Source organism: Castor canadensis, chromosome 12, assembly GCF_047511655.1.
Source record: "Castor canadensis chromosome 12, mCasCan1.hap1v2, whole genome shotgun sequence".
In the NCBI taxonomy this organism is placed as follows: domain Eukaryota; kingdom Metazoa; phylum Chordata; class Mammalia; order Rodentia; family Castoridae; genus Castor; species Castor canadensis.
Window position 1 is genome coordinate 31008810 of NC_133397.1, and position 12076 is coordinate 31020885.

At 40.0% G+C, this 12076-nt stretch overlaps 1 protein-coding gene across 5 annotated transcripts in view; it reads left to right on the forward strand.

Annotated features, from left to right (window-relative positions):
• Crim1 (cysteine rich transmembrane BMP regulator 1) overlaps positions 1-12076 on the forward strand; it is a 185714-nt gene that overhangs the window by 21145 nt on the left and 152493 nt on the right. The window lies entirely within an intron of this gene.

The following is a 12076-nucleotide window of genomic DNA, read 5'->3' on the forward strand; positions in this document are numbered from 1 at the left end:
CTCATTCTAAAACCGTTAATATAAAAAAGAAATTTGTAAGAAGATTACAACAGTAAGAATCCAGTTTCTTTATGAAGAAATTTAGAAGTTTAATCATAATATAGCTTGTCCTGTTTTTTTAAGTGCTAATTCTGCTGTGCACTGCAATTTTAATAAATTTTCTTTTTTTTTTTTGGCTTTTAGGTCCCAGTATATTTCAGAATTTTGTTTTAACTATTAAATTTTCCTCTGGTACCCAACTTAACGAAAAAAAATAAAAGTATTTTGATACAAATGACTGCAGTGTGATTCTTGTGGTGGCAAGATTATTTTGCTGGTAGTTTGAAGAATTCATCATTTTATGAAAAGAATAGAAGAGTATGCAGTTGCTTTCTCTTTTTTCACATCTGTCTCACCTACATTGAAGCAGTCCATTTAAAATTGGATCTTCGTAAAAGGAAGAGCTGTCATAGGCACAGTTTATGGCCCGTCTAATTGCTTCTGCTGTAGTTCCACATTCCGCTGTGTGTAAAACCCAGGCACTTTTATTTTAGCATTGACAAGATTGCAGTCTGTCAACAGTACCAGAAGAACAGCCTGTGGTGGTAATGTGCAGATTTTTCTGAAAAGAACACTGAGCCATTTTCTTGTGAAAGGTGGTTTGTATGGGGTGGGGGGGTAGAGGAAGGGAGTCCAAATTCTACTGGTGATTCAACACAAGAAAGCATATTCTCTCATGTTTAAATAAGAGGAAGGTTCTTTGTCAAATCCTTACTTGACAGGAAGGAGGTGATCATTGGTCAGGATTTTTCTTTTTTTTGAGACAGTGTTACTATATAGTTCATGCTAGACTTGAACTCTTCATCCTCCTGCTTCTGCCTCCACCTCCAAGGTGCTGGGATTACAGGCATGTACCACCATTCCTTGCCTATTTGTTTATTTAAACAAAAGCAATTACTTAGCGTGAAATGGGTCTAAATCAGAGTATCTTTTTGTAGGGTCATATTAGTTATATTACTCATAAGCTTGCTTTTTGCTCTCAGACTTTACTTACACATACAGATTTATTTAAAGCAATGATTGGTTTTAACAGGGGGAAAGACAGACATTTAGCTGCAATATAGTTGATATTTTGACCACTTAAAGATTTCCACCACTCTACCTTATAGAGGCATACCTTGGAAAAGAGTTTTTATATGATGTTGACTAACACTTTTTTCATCTCCCCAGTCTCCCTGACACCCTTTCCCTTTTCTTTTCCTCCCAATGTCTGTTCCCATCAGCTCAGCCACATTCTCCTTTGCCCTCATCCTCCTCCATTAGAGGACTGAGAGTAGACTGAAGTTTACTTATTCACCTGTTTATTCTATAGTTTGGCCTCAAATTCTTCATTCCTCTCCAGCTTCTTCCTTTCGGGTTCCAGTGGAGTGGAACTCTACATGATGAATTTAGCACTGGACACCATGTCATGTTGCTCTCAGCTGCTCCCCTGGGATCCAGGTGGGGTAAAGTTGACAGTTCCCATTACGCTGCAGCACTTTACCAGAGTGAAACCTCTACGGTGTGCACATCTGGAGCCTAATTTCGTAAGCCTTGGGGCTCACCAGCAGTGAGCTAGGGGTCCGAGGAGGCTAAGGTCTGTGGGTTTGAGGCCAGACTTCACAGATTTAAAACCCCCAAGAACACAAATCCAAAGAAGGACACAGATCCACAGATCAGGACAGTCTGGGAGATACTGAGCCTGAGCAGCAAAGAATTTTTGCAAGGGGAGAATTTTGCTTCAGAGGTTAAGGGAGTTCATATGCCTTCTGAGTGGGTCAAGAATCATCAGACTTTGAAAATGACTGAGGTCAGAGGACTGTTGGTACACCAGGAATCAGAATTCTGAGTCGGAAGTTTCCTCAGAAAGTATGTGTAGGCCAGCTCCTCCAACCCCTTCAAAGATTAAGGAACCAAGACCCTTACTAATTCCTTGTGTGCTCTTACAGTTTTTAAAATTTCTACCAAGTCTGCAGTTATGGCCTCCTTGTCTTCACCCAGAGAGTCTGAGGAGCTGCTGCTTCTTGCCCCTTCTAGAGAGAACACTTGGGGCTCCTGTGGTGCTCCTTGCCCCTGGGACTTTGTCCAGAATACAGAGCACAGTGGGCGGAATCCACCCCTGCTGAACTTTTCCCTTCTAGCCTCCCTGCCCCGCCTCCACCCCCCCCCCCCGCCCCCCAATGCAGGAATCTGGAGCCCTCCCTGTGGTGGTGTGAAGCCACTGGAATGTGGTACTCTGACCCTTGGCAGTTGAGTGTCCTTGATGGACCTAGCCTGGGAAACAGGAAGGACTCAGTAGGGAGAAAGGCATGCCCCATGGCCTTGGAGTGGGATGGAGGGAAAGGAAATGCAGGGTAGTGTGACCCCCCAAGTAGCCCAGGAGACTCACAGAGAACAGGCATGGGGCCAGCAGATAGGAACAAGCAAGCTTCCTCAGGCTAGGCCCATGATTGGGTGCCAAGGCAGAGCTGGGCTTGGGTAGGTAAGTTGCCAGAGCAATGAGGAGGAAGGCATTTGAGAGGAAGATAGGAGGTGCAGACAAGAATGTAAAGGAAATTGTAGTAGGGAATGGATGGAGAGAAGCAATGTCCAGTGACCGTATAGACTGGGCATAGTTCTCACTTTAGAAATCAAATAAATATATTAGGTAAGAAAGACCCTCTTAAGAGTCTTCACCGCATTTTCATTTTAGAGTACAGCAGACACCATTTGGAGAACCCAGTGTCTTTAATATGCTCAGCACTGGCAAATAGAGTATTGAATTGTCACAGAAATGTGCATTCAGATGTGGGGTTGATTACTTACCTGTGCCTTTCTGTTTTCTGTCACTGATGGGCCACACTGGGGTTAGTTACCTCTCGAAGAGGTTACAGAATAAGCCTCAGGGTGATGATGCTCCCACTGGCTCCTTGTCCCTTTCCAGGAAAGGGAAACTGTCCTCCCCTTCCTCCCAGTGAAGCCTCTTGTAGAACTAGGAACAGAGTGAGGGTTTGGACCTGCCTCATGCCAACTGTTCTGGAACCATGAGCAGGTTGTACTGTTTGTGAACTACACTTGAGGTGTGCCAGGATGGCAAGGCAGCTTTTTGTTAGAGATACTTAAAATTAAATTCCATGCTCTTGGGAAAGGAGTAGAAATTACAGGCAGAGTTTGTTTCTGAAGCACCTGTTTAGAGACATCTTAACTGCTGCTATACCTGAAGGGATTGGGTTGCCTTTGCAGCTGAAATCTCTGAGTTTAGGAGATTACCTTCCTAAGCCCCATGTTATATTGAGTGGAAATTAGTGCTCCATGGTTGTTCCACAATGTAAGAGTGCTTTTGTCCCCTCTTTTCACAGGATGTTATATAAAGCCCTAAGACTAGTGGCCCTATTGTATTAAGTGCATTCATTGGGCCTACAAACAGTGATATGGCTCCCCTTCCTTAACCTAGTTGGTACCAAAAGTCACCAGGTGAGGCCCAGTGGGATCTAGCAGGTAGTATAGCAGCTAAGCAGGCCTGTGCTTCCCTACTCAACTTCTGGTCTGCCCCGAGAGTTTAGCAGTCTCCCATGAATGTGGAAGTTCAGAACAACTTATGCATGCTTACATGTAAGTTTAAATCTACTAAAGTTTAAAGATCCTAATCCTTTGGAAACCCATGATCCTTATAGTTAGTTAAATGGGATATGGATTTGATTATAGCATCCTTTGGGAATTTTTTTAAATTTAGTATTTTTAATATCCTAACTATCTGTTCTTAAAATGTGTACTAAACCTAACAGCTAGTAATTTTTAACCTTCCAGGTAGGAGTTAGGATGGATGTATTTCCACAAGTTGTCAGTTTCATCATTTGAACACTTTCCCCCATGGTTCCTTTTGCACTATGAAGGCCCACTTACACAGAATGCCACTGTAGAAGTACAATCTTAAACCGCCCATTTACCTAACTGCATAGAGCAACACATGTTGTATTGTTCTTTCTTTGATACTGCTGTGTTTTAAAATTAAAAAAAGTTGCCTTCTTCCTAGTCCCTAGAAGGCCTAAATTTCTATAAAGTTTATTTTTTTACATTTCAAAAATTCTGAAAAAATACTAAATATCAACATATAGTGAAGAAATTAAACAACCCAGACTCTTGGAGAAGAACAGAGTATTTTAATGTTGTTTCTTTTCTTTCTGTGTTGTATTACTAATAGAGAATGTTACGTCCTCAGCAGTCACCTACTTGGGTTTACCATTTCCTTACTCCATTCAGCAAGTGGGTATCCTGGCCCATTGTGTGCCATCTTCCCACCTCAACAGGTTGGGACTAGAAATGAAGAAAGGAGTTTCAGCCCCAGGAAGCAGAGTCCAGTGGTAACAAGCAGCTTCAATGGCTTAGTGTAGGTGAGGGATTGTGGGTGTGTATGCTGGAATGGGAGAGGAGTAGGTGAAAGAAAAATCTAATTTCTTTGAAGAAAAGACATTTCAGCTAGATAGGATAGCCACAACTTTGTTGGTGAACAGGAGGGGGAGAGTGTTCCAAAGCAGAAGAAATGGAATCCTCAAAGGCTCACTGAAGTGAGTATGCACTTGTACTCAGGGAATGGATTGATTCAGTAAATAGTTCTGGAGGATCTACTGTATGCTAAGTCCTGTTCCAGGTACAGAAGATAAAGTATTGAATAAACTAGACAAAAATCCCCCCTCCCAACTAACAGAGAGAGAGAGAAAGAGAAGGAGAGAGAGAGGGAGGAGAGGGAGAGAACCAAATTACTAAGTAAAGCATATAGCATGCCAGAGAAGATAAGAGTTTGGGAGAAAATACTGCAGGAAGGGGGACAGGGACTGTAGCAGTGGGGTCTGGTTTACAGTTTGAAATAAAATGGTCAGGGAGAGTCCCACCAGAAGGTTGATTTTGGTCTTAGACCTGAAGGGCTAGGATATGAGCCATGTACACATCTGGCCTGTGTGTGGTGGGAGAAGTGTTTCAGGTGGAGTGGACAAGTGCCAAGGTGTGGAGAACTGGGAAGGGAAGAGGTGCAGACTACACAGTGGAAAGTAAGTGGATGATCAGTCGGGGCTAGGCACAGGCCTTTACCCTCATTTTCATAGGGTCAAATGAGGCCTTAGCCTGAGGTATCTTTGGAGCCCTGACTGGACTCTGGTAGGCAGGAAAGAACTAGCATAGACTTTCAGATCTGGTTTGTGTTGTCATCATGGAAACCTATAAACTGAGTAACCATTGATTTGGGGCTGGGTATGTGTTAGATTTAGAGGCTATGGTATTGCACAAAGAAAACTCCAATTTTGTGAGAAATGTCAAATGTCTTTCAAATGTGTTCTTAAGATTTTTAGGTCTTTTTGTATTGTTACATTTGTTCGTATAGTCTCCCTTTTTAGGGGTTAAATCAACACTGTATGAATCATAGTCCTCTTAAGGTATTAATATTCATTTCTTGACATACCCTAAGGACAAAGTCCTGCTTTTCATTGTCCCTAGTTGACATTTGATGAATTTTCAGGGGCTTGATACCTTTAAAGTCAATGATCAGATGGGTCGGGTGTTGCTGAGACTTCTTAATAAAACCACAGTCATCACTGGTTCTCTGTGATGCACTACTGACTGCCCTCGTAAATAGATAGTAGCCAAGTGGCTCTTAATGTTGTTTTAAGAGTAAAGATCTGGACATCCAATCTTTCACTTAGGATGAAACTGGGTAAGAGTAGGAAAACAGTGTTCATTGAATTGTACTGGCATATTGTATTTTGTTTTGGGGATCAGATAGCCAGCGATTTCAGTAGTGTATAGACATAAATGAGATCAACACAGATAAAGTTAGTTTATTGCCTCATCCAAATCAAAGGTTTGGGATGTTGTTTTCTGTTTTGCTTTGCAATGCTAGGAATTATGCCCAGGCATTGCACAGGCTAGGCAAGCTCTCTAGCACTGATGTGTCCCTTCAGCCCCAAATATTTTTGGGCAAGATACTTAGGGAAGCTGTTTCTTTGTAGAGTAGAGCTAGAGTTCATGCTAAGAATCAGTTAGAGATATAATTGTTGAAATAGTACTCTTTTGCTTGTTGCCCTCCACTTGGTGTATTTTGAAGAATTCAGATAAATTATTAGGATAAAGTTCACAGCAGGCCCAATTTGATTTGTAAAAACATTCTTTATAAAACACTTGCCAACTTGATTTCACAAAGTTATTATCCTGAAAAGATTCCTTAATGCTACTTACAGATCATTATTCCTTTTAAAAATCATCATTTGCTCCTCAGGAGGCCTGCTCTAGATTAAGGTATTGTTTGCTTTAACAAAGAAGCTCTTGTCTCCTGGAGCGTGGAAGAGTTGAGATCATGTTTATATTGTTGGGTTTTCTGTTCTGATGGTTCCAAAGGTACGCCTGCAGCTCTGTTTGTCTTGGCTGTAAAGTCTTGTCTGCCTGTCCCCCTGGTTAAGAGACCAACTGTAGTGGGCCTCAAGACCATGTTCCCTGGAGATGGGTGGACTTCACCGGAGTAAAAGTGATTGGTATTACTGCCCTTCTTTCACAGATGCTCAGGTCTTCAGCATTCATGGGAACTTGGAAGTTTTGCCCAGCTTTTGACAACCTCATTTGCCTGTCTTTTAATTCCCTATGTGTCCTGCGTGATGATGGTTTGCATGGATTTCAGGCCTTAGGTTACTCAGATTCTCCCCTTCAGCCATCTAATTAATACCTGGGAAGCTCTTACTCCAGTCTCAAATACATAGAAGGTCCTCAGTAAGTGTTAGCTGTTCTCAGAAGTTCTTTCCAGAGGTGAAATGTGTTTCACTAATCTTTGCTAACTGTTCAGGTACTATGATGAGAACTTTATATCCTCCAAAGTGCTTATTTTCAGAGTACCTTGTCCATTTTGGTTGAGGTTCTGGTCACATTTCTTTTCACACTTTTGGATGAGTAAAATTCCTATACCTAGTCTTCTGTTTTGCTCTTGGTTATTTGACTAACAGATTTTAGGTTAGAGCATACATTAATATTTATAAATTTATACATTATTCATGTCCACAAGTACCTTTCTGGCAAGAAGCATTAACTTGTGTTGCATTATCTAATGTCATGATATACAGAAGTGCCAGAAAAGGGGATAAAAGTGATTATTATTATTTATCTAAAATGGTTGAAGCATATTATATTCACTCATTTGACATGTTGTATGTTCCACTATCGATGTGGAAGTGTTGGTTAATACACTGTTGAAGTTAAAAGAAAACTTGAGTTTTTATTACTATTTTACAATTAGGAAGACTGAGATCCAAAAATGTTTCTCAGTTTTTTCCAAATAATTGACATTCTTCTCCTACAACAAATTCACTTCCCAGAAAAAGCTTGGCCCTTAAAGATTCACATTGCTTTGCTTAAATTAAAAGCTTGCTTGTTGTCTCCCTCCCTGTCCATCCATTCCTTCTGCAAGCGTTTATTTTACAAAGCTCCTATTTGTCAATGATGACGAGTAAAACTGTATTCTTAGTGTCACAAGGTAAAGGATAAGTGATTTCGTTTTATTTCCATAAGAGAAAGAATTCTAATAGCTATATAACAGAAGTCCTATAAGGGCATAATATATACTTCAGTCCTTCTAGGGTGGGTGAAACTGGAGAGATATTAACAACTAAAGAGAAGTTTCCAAAGCAGATGAAAAGAAGCTTTCTAAGCAAAGCCACAGAGTCATGAAGCAACATAGGTCATTTAGAGACAGGAGACTGAAGAAGTGTATTGGGATCAGTCTGGACAGACATTGGGTTCCATGCTTGAATGACTTGAATGACCAGATGTGAGACTTTATTTTATAGACTGTTGCCTTGCAACTCTTACGTCCTTAAGAAGTTTGGGCTTTTCTCCTAACACTCTTCACTGAATGTTGTTTATGTTAAAGTTTCTCTGTAGGAGGATCAAATACTGGGAAACCAGGTATTTAAGGGACAGCTGAGGATGACTGATTAGAGTATATCAGTGAAGAGATGAAATAGAAACCATTATATTCTTCTCCAAGATAATGTTCCCTTAACCAGGATGTATTAATTTTGAAACACCAGTATACTGGATAACTGATGTTCTTTGAGGCTGGATAAACCATAGTTACATATTTTAGTGGACATTGCAGCTCAGAGAAAGATGCTTTGCTAAACAAGAGCATGTGGCTGAGCCGGGGCCAGTCCAGCATTGCTCAGACATGGGGCCAGCAAGAAGCTTAAGGTTTTCTTTTAAAAATATTGGAATCCATTGTCAAAGTGGAGGAAACATAAGAGTAAAGTTCTGTGTCAAAGAGTACAGTCAAACTAATTGCAGCTTGGAAAAAAATTAAATGAGCTTTCAAATAACTGTCTTGGTTATTATTTTTTTTAATTCAGAAATATAGCAATTTAATGACTAACTTTGAGTAAGTTCCTGGTAAAACTACTATAGATAAACTGATTGCAAAAACATATTTATATATCAACAAAGTTGATAAGCAAATCAACTTTCCATGAGTCATGTGAGACTGTTAATTATAAGCCATTTGTGACATGTCTTGATCTTTTTGAAGAACCAGTGTTTAAAAATTTTGTTACCTACTTCTACATTTACTCTCTATTTTCTTTGCAACCTTGTTTCTTTGGACTTGCTACTGTTCTCTGTCCAGCTTCTTCAATTGAAGGATTAGTTCATTTATTTCTTACCTTAATTTCTCTTAAAATAGTGTCTTAATGGGGTCCCACCAAAGTTGACCTGTGGTGCTTCCTTTCTTCATTATTTTATTGGTCATAATTTTTGCCTTTTCCTTTTTTCTTCCCTCTCTCTTTTTTCTTTATTAGTGTATATTAGTTATAAAAAGGGTTTCATTGTGATATTTCCATATGCATCATTGTTCTTCATTTTTAAGTATTTGGTAAATTTTTCTATAAATACCTCCAATTTAAAAATACTTTTTATTATGTAGAAGTAGAAGCAGTGACAGTGTTTCCATAGTTTTCAGTTCATGGTCAATTCTGTTTTGTTACATCAAGATGTTTTGAGACCTCAGCTCATGAATCTTCTAAAGGTATTAGGTCTTGGAAAGTAATGTTTGTTACATTAAAAACATCCTTGGCTTCCCTTACTCATAGTGACTCAGTTTTCAAATCTCAAATGGGTCTGATAATAGGAAACCACTTTAAATTATTAACTATCATGGATATATGATTCTCTGGCACTGTCCTCCATAAATTGTTAGTATTGTACAATTTCAATAAAGACTCCAGAATCAAAGAAGAATGACAGAATGTAAAGGGATCTCATGATTTATGCATTCATCCCCTTTTAGTGAATTAGTGATTAAGAAGTTGGAACCTAGAGAGAGCTAAATGCCTCAAACAGGGTCCTCCTGCGAACCAGTTGTCAGAGCCAAGGTTGTGGTCTCCTGAGTTGGGGCCGTGTTGTATCATCCCACCGCAGCTATCTGGTTTGTCCGTATGCAGTTTAAGATAGTCTCTGCTTTAGACAGAAGAGTGAAGGAGGATAGTGTATCCTGTAGCCTTAGGATTGCTCTCTTTTCTGTTTCATGAAACCCTTGTTACTAGCTTGTCTTAAGCCCCTCATCCCTGTTCTTCACTACCTCTCTCCTGTCAGAAAGGAAATTATCCTTCCCTTCATCTTTTCCTCTTTTCAGAAGTCCTAGGAACATTGTGTTTACCTCCTGAGTATGATTTTAGTTAGAATGGTAGAAGTTTGTACTGTGAACTTCTCTTTCCCAGCATCTTAAAGCATTAACACTTGGCTCAGCTTTTGATGCAGAACAGATACCAGTATCTGTTTCAGGAATATATGATTGAAAGAATGAATGAATGAATGAATTTGTATTCCATTCTTCCTTTCTGGTCTTCTGTTAGTGGTATTGCAGAGGTATCTGATGAAAAGTGTAGAGATGGAACATATGCTTTTCATTAATAAATGTCTTACTGTAAATTGATTTAGTAAATTGGATTAGTACTGCTTGTTTTCAATGAATTCCTCAATAAGATACAATATTAATCAATGTTCTTGTTGCTTCATACATGTTATAAGTTTGCATCCATTCAGGTAGTCAACAGATACATGTGTGCCTATTTCCATTGTTTTATCTGGCAATCTAACATGGTTTCACTTTGTGGACATGTCTGTAAAACAAATTTTTTGTAACATAAATCATTTCTACTGATACCCATAAATTTCCCTTCCTGCTTTGCACAGATTATAGCACAAGGAAGGGGGAGGGGAAGCACCAGCATTTGGAACATCAGCCTTAAGCCCAGTGCAGAGAGAATGAAAGCTCACTGCATTAGATTCCTCCTGGAGCAGAACTGAACGCCTGATAACAGCCAGCTGGGAGCTGGGGGAGGGCAGAGCAGCAATTTTACATTACACTGGAGTTTCTAGGCTGGCATAGAAAGAGATACCGGTATTAACTATTTGCATCTTACCGTAGCCACAGGGATATGTGAACAGCTGAAGAATTAATTTGATGTATATTCCCAGAAGCCTCTCTTCTGCCAACAGAATTCCATTACTGCAAGCTTCTGAGTGTGTACCGTGAATTTGTTTCTTGCTTTTTAATATGTGCTCTAGCCTATTTCTGGTAAGTGGATTGCTACATAATGGGGTGCAGCTATCTCTTGGTTTGGAGTAAACTCCATTAACCTAAACAGGTCCATGGTAGAAAAGGAAGGTTCTGAGTACACAAATGTCTTCCAACTTTAGGAAGGTAAGAGATTTGAGATTAACACACTGTCCTTTGTCCAATAAGTGTAGTCATGCCTGAAAAGTTCTGTTCCATGCTTGTGGTCATTCAGACACAAGCAGACAAAAGGAAAGATACTTTGAGGGACACAGGTTTTGTCCGTGGTTGGTTCCAGGAGCACCTGGGTATGGTTGGGGTGGGGACGGGGATTTCCCCCTAGAGCTGCTTCCTCACAAACCTGGAAGTTGATGTGTCTCCATACATCTCATTTGAGGCCTCTTCCTTCACATCTTTGTCTTTATGCCCTCTCTCCCACCCTCAGGATGGAAACTTCCTTCTTACTAGCCTTTGCATTTAAAATCATTTGTGTCAAATGTAGAAGAAATGAATTCCAGGCCTCATTAAGAATGTTGGGAGATACTTTGTGGAGCAGAAAGACAGTCCAGGACAGGACTGAATGTGACTATTGAGTCTTCAGGCTGAAGTGCAGTGTTTTTGCTGTGTCCTCACATGTTTGCTATTAAATAAGGAAACCACTCACATTCTGCAAAATTGCTCACCACACTAAAAATAAGAGAGCTGTTGGGAAAAACAGGGTTGGGGAAGTTACTCAAAACTTTTGGGACCTTGTACATAAGGGGTTAAAAGTAAACTGTAAGAACACAAATGAAAATACTGGCCTAGGTAGGCCGCCCTGGGCTTTGGCACCTGAATCCCTCGCAACCCATCCTTTGCAGCCTCACAGGCTCTGAAACTCCTTTCAGAGCCTGGGGCCCACAGTCAGTCATAGTGGAGACCAGTTTCATGAGAATTACATGCAAGATCCGGGAATCATTTCTTCCGCCATTTTTGTTTTTTTAATACTGGACAGAATATCTTTAACTTTTTCATTTGTATAGGCAACCTCCCTAGATTGTTTCATTTAGTGAAAATGGCAGCCAGTAAAGCAGTCTTTTTTTTTTTTTAGTACTAATTGAAGGAATTGAAACACGATTATCAGGCTCAGGTCTTCATATATTACTAAGACTTTTCCTTTAATTATAAAAATTGTCCTGCTTCTGATGTTTTTTTCAAAACATTAATTTTCTGGGAAAAATCACATTTGAACTAATACAACTTTTGTGTTACATGCTAATAACATTTTCCATTTTACCAATTACATATTAACTAAGTCAAATTAAAGAAACATCCATTTTTATGCTTCAGTAGTGACTATTGGCAGAAGAGGTCTCAAGTGTCCTTGCTATTTCTCAGACTTGGATGCTGTGCTGCTGTGGCTCAGGTGTGCCAGGAGGGACATACTTGTGCTTTTTAGTGGGCTGTACACCCTGGGGGGACCCCAGGTCCTTTTCAAATGCTATGTAAGGTCAGCACTAT